Here is a 14,673-nt window from a genome sequence, read left to right as displayed (position 1 = left end):
GGCTGTCTGCCAGATAAGAAAACAGACGCTGAATTTATCAGCATCCATTTTCCCAAACAGCGCACATGCACAGATTAGGAAAACGGATGCTGATAAATTCAGCATCCATTCTCCGACTCTACCATCACCTAAGGATGTATAAATCAATATTAAAGTGTCGGGCACTTATTACTAATTTATTCATTGTTCACTTATTGCCAATTGGTCCCTTCACTGTCACATGTCAGTGAAAGGACCAATCACCTTTCAGAAGTCTGTCCTGAAAGGAGATTTTCCCTTTCACTGACAAATGTCAGTGAAAAGGACCAATGGGCAATAAGTAAAGTAATGAATAAATTAATATTAAGTGCCCGACACTTTAATATTGATTTATTCACTGCTTACAGTGAGGGCAGTCAGGTTTGGAAAATGGATACTGAATTTATCAGCATCTGTTTTCCTAACCTGTGGATGTGCCAGGGGTTCAGGAACCGGATGGTTGTCAACTGAGCATCTGCTTCCTGCATCCAACTGCCGGCGCTTTATTTTAACTTTTTATTTTTTTTAAAGAGTTGCTTCTCCTACTTAATATCCCAATGATATTAAGAAGGAGGCAGTACAGAAAAGCAGTTTTTTCTGCTTTTCTGTACTAGTTTTAGGGGCACTCAGCAATTTAGCAGGCATTTATTTCTGATCGCTAAAATTTGCATCCTAGATGCACCTTTTTTTTTTGCATTGGGGTGAATAGCTTGTAACCTCAATCACATGCATTTGCGTGTGATGAGCGCTATTAGTTTCACTGCATGTTGTAGAGGCGTTAATCCCCTTATGTCACAGCTAAGTTACCCAGATAGGTTTATCTGACTTACTTACATTCCAGTGGGAGCACTGAGAGGAGAGGGTCACCTTGCTGGTGGCTGAAAGGAATCAGTAAGTTTTTGCTTGGGACATTGTCTTTTTTAAAAATTTTGGGGCAAAGTTAAGAATTTGGGAATATTAGAGTGGTTTGTGCTTTTAATAGTCAGTAAGGCAGTGAATAAACAAGTTAGACTGTTTGTATTTTTAAATAGTCAGTCAATAAGGCAGCTAGTAAGCAGTAGGTAGTGTGTTTATTTTTTAAAGTCTGTAAGCAGAACTGAGTGTTTGTATTTAAAAAAAAAACAAACCCAAAAAAGTAGCCAGAAGCTAGAAATAAGCTAGGAGCTGTGTATACCTAAGTAAAAAGGTTGAAACGTTCAGTTCAGTTACTCACCTTGGAAAGGTATTGAGGTAGTGTGATTTGGTTTGAATAGGTAAAAACATTTGATAATCAAGAGAGCAGTGAGTCACTCTGGCTGACTAACTGAAGTTAGACTGTATTTCCCACCCCTAGCTCATCTTTTAATTTATAGGCAGGTGCCACTTTCACACACAAAAAAACCCCCCAACAACAAAAACTTTATTGAGAGTTTGATCAGACCCCTGTAGGCCACTACCAGACATATAGCAAATTCACTAATACATTTAAAGGACGTTAATTATTTTTTATTTATTTATTTAAAATTTTTATATACCGACATTCATCAGGGATATCACATCGGTTCACAGTGTAACTCAAACAGGCACCTGGGTAGGCGTTTTACATCGAACAGAATTATATTGAACAGTTATAACATGTTAAAAATAGAACAAGAGAGGAGGGGAGGTAAGAAGTGGGATATAGGGAGGGAATATAACATTAAATGTTAATAACAAGCTATGCAAATAGAAATAAAATAATATAACAATAAATTCATTAGGCATAATGAATTTATCATAAATTAGGCACATTCCTTCTCCCATAGCAACCTAAAACTTAACTAGGAACTGATCAAAATTGAGATGAAGGCAGCAGTCCAGCAGCAAGAGGGGGGGCTTCACAGTCTTTTGCATCGAGTGTCACATGTATGAATTTTTACCCACCGGTGAGAGGTTGTACATGTGCATGTGATGCAAAGAGCTCCTGGCTCTTAGATAACGAGTCCGATCCCTGGAGGCTAGAGTGGCAGACCTGGAGGTGCTGAGGCAGACAGAGAGGTATATAGATGAGACCTTCAGGGACATAGTAGCCAAGTCTCAACTTCAGAATGGCAGCCCTGGTGCTGCCCTGGAGGAAGAAGGTCTCATGACTGGAGAGCATCAACCTGGTGTAGCAGGAAAGGATTCTGTAGCAAGGACCTGCTCTCCAGGTGATGCACTGTACTTTCGTACCAAGGATATCTCCCCAAGGCCTACTACCCAGAAGGGAAGGGTTAGGTCGGCCATCATAGTTGGTGATTCAATTATTAGGAATGTAGACAGCTGGGTGGCTGGTGGGCATGAGGATTGCCTGGTAACCTGGTGCGAAGGTGGCAGGCCTCACGCGTCACCTAGATAGGATTTTAGACAGTGCTGGGGTGGAGCCGGCTGTCGTGGTACATGTGGGCACCAACAACATAGGAAAATGTGGGAGGGAGGTTCTGGAATCCAAATTTAGGCTTTTAGGTAGAAAACTTAAATCCAGAACCTCTAGGGTAGCATTCTCTGAAATGCTCCCTGTTCCACGTGCAGGTCACCAGAGGCAGGAAGAGATCCGGAATCTCAATGTGTGGATGAGACGATGGTGCAAGAAAGAGGGACTCAGTTTTGTTAGGAACTGGGGAACCTTTTGGGGAAGGGGGAGTCTCTTCTGAAGTGATGGGCTCCACCTTAAACAGGGTGGAACCAGACTGCTAGAGCTAACCTTTAAAAAGAAGATAGAGCAGCTTTTAAACTAGAACAAAGGGGAAAGCCGACAGTCGCTCAGCAGTGCATGATTCGGAGAGAGGTATCTTCAAAGGATACTAGTGATGCATTAGAATTAGGGCATCCTGACAGTGAGGTTTCAATAATAAGAAAAGTAGTCCAAGTGCCTGTAATGGCGCCGATGGCCCGATAAAAAAAACAAACCACACCCGACCCTTTAAAAATGACCCCTTAGCTTCCCCCACCCTCCCGAGCCCCTCAAAACATTTTAAAATTACCTGGTGGTCTAGTGGTGGTCCCGGGAGCGATCTCCCGTTCTCAGACCGTCGACTGCCACTCATAAAGATGGCGCTGATGGCCCTTTGCCCTTACCATGTGACAGGGTATCCGTGCCATTGGCCGGCCCCTGTCACATGGTAGGAGCACTGGATGGCTGTCGCCATCTTTAAAGATGGCGGCGCCCATTTTTACGATGGCCGGCGCCATCTTTAAAGATGGCGGCACCCATTTTTATGATGGCCGGCGCCATCTTTAAAGATGGCGGCACCCATCTTTACGATGGCGGCTGCCATCTTTAAAGATGGTGCCGGCCAGCCAGTGCTCCTACCATGTGACAGGGGCTGGCCAATGGCCCGGCCAATGGCCTGGAGGTCTAGTGGTGGTCCCAGGAGCGATCTCCCGTTCTCAGACCATCGACTACCACTCATAAAGATGGCACCGATGGCCCTTTGCCCTTACATGTGACAGGGTATCCGTGCCATTGGCTGGCCCCTGTCACATGGTAGGAGCACTGGATGGCTGTCGCCATCTTTAAAGATGGCTGCGCCCATCTTTATGATGGCGGCGCCCATCTTTAAAGATGACGCCGGCCAGCCAGTGCTCCTACCATGTGACAGGGGCTGGCCAATGGCACGGATACCCTGTCACATAGTAAGGGCAAAGGGCCATCGGCGCCATCTTTATGAGTGGCAGTCGATGGCCTGAGAACGGGAGATCGCTCCTGGGACCACCACTAGACCACCAGGTAATTTTAAAATGTTTTGGGGGGCTCGGGAGGGTGGGGAAGCTATGGGGTCATTTTTAAAGGGTCGGGTGGGTTTTTTTTTTTATCGGGCCATCGGCGCCATTTTTGAGTGGCAGCCAAAATGCCGCCGATGACCCGAGAGCGGGAGATCGGTCCCCGCACCCCCACTGGACCACCAGGTACTCGTAAAAAGTTTTGGGGGGGTTCGGGAGGGTGGGGGAAGGTAAGGAGTCAATTTTAAAGGGTCGGGCCTCACTAAAAAAAAATTAACGATGTGAATCGGAACCGATTCCGATTCACATCACCAGCGATCAGATTGTTTTTTCCCTCTAGCCGAACCCGATCGTTAAGACGATCGGGCACACGATTCACATCCCTACTAGCAACTGATCCCCATCCCCCCTTCCCAGCTCTTTATTTTATAATTTAAGACAAAACTTGATTTCAATTTATGAACATAACAGATAATTGTCTTATTCATTACTGTCACTGCACTCTACCTCACACATTTTTTAACAGTAAAATTAGTTTGAAAAGTGCCGTTAGGTTAAAATCTGTAATATCAGTTGAACCCTGTACCTGTCTTGCAGGTATTAGCCTTGCTTTTCAATATATACTAAGCAAATGGAAAAATGATTCAATACTTATTTAATTGATCCTGTTTATGTCTGACCTTAGAATTAGTTTCTTGAACATTTAGATTAAATCCATATTTTTTAAATTACTTTAAAAAATGACTAAATACAGTAGTTAAGCAGACATCATAGACTGACAAATGTTAAAGATGTAAGCCTCCTAGATTATTAGGGTCCTATCCTCGGTCAAGCTATATGAAGGCTTATACACATAGCAAATAATGTGCCTTATGAAAGGGCATTTAGACTTTACAGAATTGGATTCATAGTCACCAATTACATGGGCAGAAATAGAGTTAACCACCCATCTACCCGCCCATGACAGCTGTATGTGGGAAAGAACATTTTCAGCTGTCTAAAACCATGCATGCACTTTCATAATGCACACAAAATTGCCTGCTTTGAAAAGAGATGCTCCAGGTGGTGGGTATTAGATGTATGTGTGTACCTTATGGTTTTTTTTAAAGGTTTACACAATGGCATGTCACTAATACACCTCTGTTTTATGTAAGTGCACACTTTTACCCACATAAGAACCCAGTTTGTAAACTTGATGTATGTAAGGGATGTATGTCGGCACCTTATGTTGAAAATCGCATTGTCTTGTGCTGGTTTTCCAGTATGCAAGTAACTTTTTAGTTAAGAACTTTAATGAAAATATACCACAAAATGTAAGTAGCATTTGCTTAAGTGGCCACTGAGAGAGCAAGTTTTGGGAATTGAACTCCCCTGATGTCTACCCTCCCCACTGACTTGGTGACTTCTGGAGGTGTGAGCAGTAGCTGAGACCTGGACACACACATAAGGTAAACAAAGCTGGATTGAAATAATTGAGCCTGGTGCATTTTAGTTGTGTCTCTCATAATACACAGCATAGAGAAAGCAAACTTTTCAGAAAAAAAAATGAGGGTTGCTCCTCCTCAGTAACAGAAACAAATGAGACTCCTTAGCTTCACCCCTCTGGAGCACATCCTACTTTAAAGATAACACTACTGATTAACAGGAGAAGCAGAGTCGCACAGGAAGACTTTATAAATGGAGTTGGGGAACTTCCAGTCCACAAACGCCACACACACACTGGTCAGGATTCCCTAATGAATATGCATGGCATAGTTTGCACACAACTGAGGCATGGTGCATGCAAATCCATCCCATGCATATTCATTTGGGGTAGTCTGAAAACCTGACTGGTGTGCCACCCTCAAAGTTTCCTTACAGGGTAGCAAAAGGAAAAGGTGCTGGGTAGCTAACACAGTACAGCCTAATTCAAATTTATTAGTGAAGAAAATTCCCAATAAAAAAACAGAGAAAAATCAACAAGAAACTCTTAAAAGGCGAATTTTCAAAGCTGTTCCATGCATAAAAATAGTGTATACATGCAGAAGAAGCATATATCTGTGTATGCTTTTATTTTTGGTTTCACGCGTACATTTTAATGGGGAGGGAAAGGCATGCTCCTGATATATTTCTACCCGGCTTCTACCCGGCCTCGACCCGGACCATGAGCCCTCGCCTCCAACAGGCCCCGCCCCGAGCCGAGCCGCGAGCCTTCGCCCCGAACCACCCACGAAAAACGTCGCGGCGGTGACGTCAGAGGCGCGACCGGTGGGCTATTTAAACCGCTGCTCTCCGCTTCTTCCTCCTTTCACCTCCACGGGGCTCCAGCGGTGAACTAGGCCTGCGCGATCGGCGCTGAAGCCCGTCGGGGTAAGGCCTCTTGTTCCGCTCACCCCGATCGGGCTCCCTCGCCGATCGCCGGCCTGTCCCTCCTGCTTTCACTTACCTAAAAGGCAGCGATTCCCCGCCTCCAGCCGGCCGCGATTGGAGCCGCAATTCTTCGCTTCTACCCGGCCTCGACCCGGACCACGAGCCCTCGCCTCCAACAGGCCCCGAGCCGAGCCGCGAGCCTTCGCCCCGAACCGCCCACTTAAAACGTCGCGGCGGTGACGTCAGAGGCGCGACCGGCGGGCTATTTAAACCACCACTCTCCTGGGCGTCGCGCGCCGGGCGTCGCGCGCACGAAGGAGCGCGACAAAGGGGCCTGCCCCTTTGTTTCGCCCCTTCGTGTCGACCCTCGCCTTCCCAAGCTACAGCACACCAATACCGCACCAGTACTCATCCAGCATCCATCCAGCTCACGGCCCTCCAGCTCTCATCCAGCAAGCAACCACCCTGCGTCCACTCAGCAAGCAACCACCCTGCGTCCACTCAGCAAGCAACCATCCTGCGTCCATTCAGCACCTTCTCAGCAAGCATTCAGTAAGCAACCACCCTGCGTCCACTCAGCAAGCAACCATCCTCCGTCCACTCAGCAAGCAACCATCCTGCGTCCATTCAGCACCCTCTCAGCAAGCATTCAGCAAGCAACCACCCTGCGTCCATCCAGCAAGCAACCATCCTGCGTCCACTCAGCAAGCAACCACCCTGCGTCCATTCAGCAAGCAACCACCCTGCGTCCATTCAGCAAGCAACCATCCTGCGTCCATTCAGCAAGCAACCATCCTGCATCCACTCAGCAAGCAACCATCCTCTGCTCATCCAGAGCCCCAACCATCTAATTAGTTATCTCCTAATCCCAGTCTCTCCTCCTTTCTTCCATCCGCCTACCCACTGCGCCAGCCATCTAACAATCCACAATGTCTTTAGCTCTTCCAATACCAATTTTACAACACCGCCTCCCATCTAAAAGAATATCTCCCAGACGAGCCCTCCACAATAACTTAAAAACCCTCACCCCCATCTTGATTACTCCAATCACCCAGCTTTTAGGACTCTCCCTCTTCTCACTCTCTCTTTTCAATGCACAATCCCTAACAAAAAAATCCCTAATTTTCAACGATTATCTCACCGACGCCAAACCAGATATTTGTGCAGTAACCAAAACCTGGCTTAAGCCCTCAGATACAGCTTTAATAAACCAATTACCTACACAGACCTATGACGTCTTCTCACTCCCGAGACTGAAAAAAAGAGGAGGTGGAATCCTTCTGGCCACCAAAAAAAGCCTTAACTTCTCCCAACATCCTTTCAGCTCTATTTCAAAACTGGAAGTCGGCTACTTCACCTCACAAAATCTTCAAATCCTTCTTGTTTACGCACCCCCAGGACTCCTAGAATCCGATGTCTCCCCCATCCTTGAAACCACCACCATGCTCATCAACTTGGATACTCCAGCAATCATCCTAGGTGATTTCAATCTGCATATAGACAATCCTTCACCATCTAACAGCTGCGTAACCCTCCTCACAGCCCTGTCCGCTATGGGATTCCAACAACTAGTCAACGAACCCACACACAAAGCGGGTCATACTCTGGACTTGATTTTCGTCAACCAAGGCATTACAACTACTTCCAGTCTGAAGAACAAAAAGATTCCATGGTCAGACCATACTCTCATCTCTACCTCCTTCACGCTGAAAGAATCCAACTCTCCTAACATCCCCTCACCCTCACTCCACTACAAGAGGCGATGTCCCCTAGAAGACCTTAACACCCAGTTGGTCGCACAGCTCCCCCTATTAGACCTCACCGATCCGAACACTGCCATTCGCTCCTGGAACAACATAACAGAAAATATAGCCAATAAGCTCTGTCCTTCAACTACAAAAAAATCTCACACCAATGCCGCCAGCAGACAACCTTGGTTCACTATTGAACTCAGGAAACTTAAACAAAACTTAAGAAAAAAAGAAGCAATCTGGCACAAAACCCCTAGCGACACCACCATCTCCTCATACAAATCTACACTATACCAGTACAAATCCCTCACTTCAAAATCAAAAAAAGACTATTATGCATCTAAGATACACAACCTGGTCTTTGACGCCAAAGCCCTCTTCGCTTATGTCTCCAGCCTCACCCAATCCTTACCGCGAGAAATCCCCGCCAACATGGCTCAACCCAAAGCTGAAGAACTCGCTCAGTTCTTCCAAAATAAAATTACCAATCTCTTAATACAACTGCCTCCTGACACCGCCGCCCTCCAGACTTATCAACAATCTTCCCACAGAAACGCCAGCTTAAACACCTTTGAACCCGTCTCTTCCACTGAGATACAAGCCATCCTGAGAAGAATGAAACCTTTGTCTCATCCGGCAGACCACATCCCCTCCAAACTACTCCTTTCTATTCCAGACACAATAGCCACATCATTGACAAATATCATCAACTGCTCCCTAGCCCAAGGAACCTTCCCAGATGATCTCAAAATGGCATCAATCTCACCGCTCCTTAAGAAACCTAACCTTGACCCGAAGGACCCCAATAACTTCCGCCCCATAGCTAACCTCCCATTCATCGCCAAGATCATGGAAAAACTTGTGAACTCACAACTCTCTGATTTCATTGAAGACAACAATCTTCTCTTCACCCCACAACACGGTTTCTGAAAAAATCGAGGCACAGAATCCCTCCTCACCTCATTGACAGACCTCTTCTTATTGGGACTCGACAAAGGAAACTCTTTCCTACTGATCTTGTTAGACCTATCCGCAGCGTTCGACACGGTCAACCACACCATCCTTCTTAACCAACTGTCGTCCATAGGAATCAGCGGCACCGTCCTATCCTGGTTCAAAACCTTTCTCAACAACAGAGGCTACAAAGTTAAACTCCAAAACAAGGAATCGTCAAGATTCGACGCTGTCATAGGAGTCCCACAAGGTTCTTCATTATCTCTGACTCTATTCAATATTTACCTTCTTCCTCTCTGCCAACTTCTTACCGACCTCAATCTAAAGTATTTCCTATACGCAGATGATATTCAAATCATCATCCCCATCAAAGACACATACACTAAAACTCTCGACTACTGGGAATCATGCCACCAGAAAATCAAACAACTACTTAACAGCCTACACCTCTTCTTAAACTCCTCCAAGACGGAAATCTTACTCATCTCTCCTGAGAACAATAGCTCCAACACTTCTCTTCCTACCAACCTACCTACCTTACAAGTTAGAGACTTAGGAGTGATAATAGACAACCGGCTAAACTTCAAAGCACATATCAACAAAACAACCAAAGACTGTTTCTATAAACTCCAGGTCCTGAAAAGGATCAGACCTCTTTTCCATGCTTAAGACTTCAGAACGATCATCCAAGCAGTCATCTTTTCAAAATTAGACTACTGCAATTCCCTATTGCTAGGTCTGCCCTCATCCTATTCCAAACCATTACAGATGGTTCAAAACTCAGCAGCCCGACTACTAACAGGAGCAAGAAAGAGAGACCACATATCTCCCATCCTGAAAGAGCTACACTGGCTGCCCGTATACTTCTGTATCATGTATAAAGCCTTATGTATCATCTTCAAAACTATACATCAACGCATTTCCCTCGATATACAAATCCCCCTCCAAGTATACAATTCGACAAGACCTACCAGAGATGTATACAGAGGTGCCCTCCAAGTTCCCCCTGCGAAAACGACCAGACACATTACCCTAAGAGATCGTGCCACCTCCACTGCTGGCCCTTCTCTTTGGAATTCCATTCCTACAGATCTCAGACTGGAACCCTGCCTCCCAACTTTCAGGAAAAGACTTAAGACTTGGTTATTCAAGCAAGCTTTCCCAGACACAATCTAAAGACATAATCCAAGGACATAATCCATTAACCATGCCATTTGGTCATAGTATTTAACTTAATTTGTATATTGTCTAACCATTTATTCTTTCCTTTCTCTTCCTTCTTCTCCAAGTTCTGCGACCCTTGTTAATTGTAACTATCTCCTTCGGTCACCATAGTTTTGATTGTGATGTTTATTAATGCACCCCCGTTTCATGTAAACCAGCAAGATATGTGATGATTGCCGGTATATAAAAACCTTAAATAAATAAAATAAAATAAATAAATATTTTTTACAAAATAGAAAACTAAGTATGTATCTATTATCAAACTTGTTCATTCACTTTTTTTTTTCTTATTTATATCTTTATTGTGATTTTCACATATTTTAGTAAGACAAAACTTACAACGGAAAAGAGATACAGCCATTTGTAATTTGTATACATTTACATGTACAACAATCACTATTTTGGCTTAATCTTATTTTAAGAAATTGAGGAGATAAATTCTAGGAGTAATTTATACAGGTACTTCTAATATCTATCAATAATCAGCTGGTATCTATAGAGACTGATATCTATATTTCTAGATCCCACTTACGGCACACTAGGGGATATTACAGAGATCACCCTAGCATTTACAAATGACTTGAGTTGCTCAGGATATAAAAATACAAAACATTTGTCTTTTCACTTCACTATGCACTTGCTAGGATATCTTAATACAAAAGAAAAACCTAAGTTCTTAACCTGTGCTCTTAACAACAAAAATTCCCTTCTCCTTTGCTGCATTAAACGTGCAAGGTCCGGGTAAATTCTCACCCCTGCTCCATAAAATGGAGTGGAGATGTTTTTAAAGAAATTTTTCATAACAATACCCATATCTCGCACATTTGAAAAGGTAACAAGAAGAGTTGCTCTATCACACAGTTCTATTGAGGAATCCTCCAGATATCCAGTTAAATTTTCCATAATCTCAGCCTGATTTTGAGCTTGAGTATTAATTTTTTGTGGGGATTTCAAGAAACTATGTTTTATGATACAAGGTAATCCTTGTTCATTAAACTTTAAATTTTCTAGAAAATATTTTTTAAGGGTCATTTCTATTGTTTGACCCACTACTCTTGGGAAATTTATAAATCTAAGATTAAGGTGTTTGGAATAATTTTCCAGATATTCAATTCTCCGTGAAGCTGCTGTGACATCTTTAACTAACTTTAGTTGAATACTAGAATTATTTTCTACAACAGCTTCTATCTTATTTAATCTAGAATCATTTTGTTCTATTTTTTCTTCTATTGTTACCATTTTATCATCCAAGATATCAACATTTGCATTCGTCTCAAATAGAGCTTTACTCAAGCCCACTACTAAGTCCCATAATGAGTCCAGGGTTACATTTGCTGGCTTGCTTGGTGTTACATACTGGGTACTTTTACCCGTTTTATCTGCCAGATTTCCTCTAATCATCACCAGCTTCCCCTTACTTCCTCCTGTCCCCTGTACAGGGGTCGATGATAAAGTGCCTGCTGTGGCACCAACAGCTGCTACTCCTCCCACAGCACCTTCAGGAGATTCTGGTAGCTGGGAAGCTCACTCCCGAGCTCCACTCCAACCAGTTTACCTGTAGCCCCTTCGGCTTTTTGATCACTGGTTAACGCGGGGGAGTCGATGGGGGACACCATTATTGGGCGTCGAGGATCAGGAGGAGACAGAGTCACATCCCCAGACGGTGACAAAGCTCCTACCTCTACCACCGTAGCGGGGCAAGTCTCCTCAATTACAGTCCCAGAGGCAGGAGCATATGCTGTAATCAAACGTTGACTCGGTATAGGGGTTGGTTCAGAGGGGTGGATCCAAACCCTCCCCTTTCTTTTCGGAGGCATATTTATCACAATATTACTTTTTCACCCGTTTTTACTCACTGCCTCCAGCTTGTCTTTCTCCTCCTGACGGGATGTGTTGGTTTCTGAGACCTTCCCCTCCGTTCCTCCGTCCCAATCCGGACTAAGCCGGACCAAGTTGGCGCGCCCCTTGTGTGCACGCGGCTTGGCGGCGTGCCGGCGTCGACGGGGCGCCCCTCTAAGGCCGGTTGTATGGGCCCTCGTCCCCTTCCTCTGACGTCAGGGGGCTCGGAGGTGGAGCTCTGGGTCCGCGGGAATTGCAGCGTTCAAACAAGCAGCAACGCTGCAAGATGGGTTCTCTGCTCACCAGGTTGGTCTTTGAGTCCAGCACAGCTGCACTGTATTCCACTCTAAGGCCAGTTTTATGGGCCCTCGTCCCCTTCCTCTGACGTCAGGGGGCTCGGAGGTGGAGCTCTGGGTCCGCGGGAATTGCAGCATTCAAACAAGCAGCAATGCTGCAAGATGGGTTCTCTGCTCACCAGGTTGGTCTTTGAGTCCAGCACAGCCGCACTGTATTCCACTCTAAGGCCGGTTTTATGGGCCCTCGTCCCCTTCCTCTGATGTCAGGGGGCTCGGAGGTGGAGCTCTGGGTCCGCGGGAATTGCAGCGTTCAAACAAGCAGCAACGCTGCAAGATGGTTCTTTGCTCACCAGGTTGGTCTTTGAGTCCAGCACAGCCGCACTGTATTCCACTCTAAGGCCGGTTTTATGGGCCCTCGTCCCCTTCCTCTGACGTCAGGGGGCTCGAGGTGGAGCTCTGGGTCCGCGGGAATTGCAGCGTTCAAACAAGCAGCAACACTGCAAGATGGGTTCTCTGCTCACCAGGTTGGTCTTTGAGTCCAGCACAGCTGCCTGTTCATTCACTTTTAAACTGTTAATTGACTGGTGCAAGAGAAACTGGGCTTGTCTGTTCTCTGCAGTTTTTGGGTGGAACAGTCTGCGTGAACTGATGGAGTTTCAGAGTGAACCAGTGCTCAGAAAACCGCCCCAAACAATTTTTTTGGAGTGTGTGATATATAAAAACTTTAAAATGAATAAAAAATAAATATGGAAGAATTTTCAAAATGGTACATGTGCATGCTTTATAAAATATCTGCTTCAATGTGTAATTCTGGATGTTTATTCATATAAAGGTGAGTTTTAAAAGCCCGGCGTGTGCATTAATTAGGGGATGCGCATATGAGTAGGGCTTGCACGCGCCGAAAGGATTTAAAAGCCGGCCAGATACATGTGTATCTCGAGCAGCATGCACGTCTAGAAAGTTTTCAAAAAGAGGCGGGCCATGGGCATGGGAGTTTTGGGGCGTCAACCAGAGAAATGCACGGAAATACTGATGCGACCCAGTGCTCACCGAGTCCCCCTGCTGTCAGGCCGATACAGTACAGTGCGTACTGTTTGCCCGGGTTTGGACGCGCGTTTTCGACACACTATTACCCCTTACTGTATAAGGGGTAAAGCTAGCGCGTCGAAAACGCGCGTCCAACCCTTCCGAAACTAATAGCACCCGCAACATGCAAATGCATGTTGATGGCCCAATTAGTTATTCCCGCTCGATACAGAAAGCAAAATGTGCAGCCAAGCTGCACATTTTGCTTTCAGAAATTAACGCCTGCCCAAAGGCTGGCGTTAATTTCTGCCGGCACCAGGAAAGTGCACAGAAAAGCAGAAAAAACTGCTTTTCTGTACACCCTCCGACTTAATATCATAGCGATATTAAGTCGAAGGCCCCAAAATTTAAAAAAAACTCAAAAATTTAAAAAAAAAAAAAATTGTAATCGGCCGGCGGCCCGCGGGTCGGAAGACAGACGCTCAATTTAGCCGGCATCCGTTTTTCTAACCGGAGGCTGTCAGCGGGCTCGAGAACCGACGCTGGAAAAATTGAGCATTGGCTGTCAAACCCGCTGACAGCCGCCGCTCCTGTCAAAAAAGAGGCGCTAGGGACGCGCTAGTGTCCCTAGCGCCTCTTTTTACTGCGGGCCCTAATTTGCATCCTCTTCCCCCCTGAATCGCGCACACAGGAGAGTGGCCTGGGCACGCGCCGGGAGAGCGGGCGCTCACCCGCTCTCCCATGACGTTTGCTGAATCGGCCTGTGTGTAACTTTGCTTCTGCAATGGATCACATGTAACTTAAATAAAATAAGCACCAGATCTGCGGGGTTTTAAGGGTAGGGAATAACTAGGGGGAGTGAAGGCTATGAAACTAGGGGGATTTGGAGAACCTATCTCTTAACTGGGCAAACTGGGGATGGAGTGGTAAAACTGGGAATGGCATTGGCAAGCATCCCTTTTAAAATCCCCTAATTTATTAAGAAGTAGCAGCAATTTTGTACACATTTGTGCACCCACTTAAAATGTGGGGTACATGTGCATGCAGCCAGGCTATTTTTTTAACATGCGTGCATAAACCATAAAATTGCTGCATTTCTTGGCATGGGCCAGTGCATGCACTCACATGTGCATCTGCATGCCGATTTGAAAGTTACTGTCTCTGTGTCATGATTATTTCACATGGAAAATATACATACATATGTTTATAAAATCAGTAGAGAAAGAATGTGTTTAAGAACATAAGAACATAAGAAAATACCATACTGGGTCAGACCAAGGGTCCATCAAGCCCAGCATCCTGTTTCCAACAGTGGCCAATCCAGGCCACAAGAACCTGGCAAGTACCCAAAAACTAAGTCTATTCCATGTTACCATTGCTAATGTCAGTGGCTATTCTCTAAGGGGCGGATTTTAAAACCCCTGCGCGCGCCGGCGCACCTATTTTGCATAGGCCGCCGGTGCGCGTAAAGCCCTGGGACGCGCGTAAGTCCCGGG

The sequence above is a fragment of the Rhinatrema bivittatum genome, chromosome 7, assembly GCF_901001135.1.
Source record: "Rhinatrema bivittatum chromosome 7, aRhiBiv1.1, whole genome shotgun sequence".
Lineage (NCBI taxonomy): Eukaryota > Metazoa > Chordata > Amphibia > Gymnophiona > Rhinatrematidae > Rhinatrema > Rhinatrema bivittatum.
Note: the sequence above shows the minus strand (reverse complement) of the source record.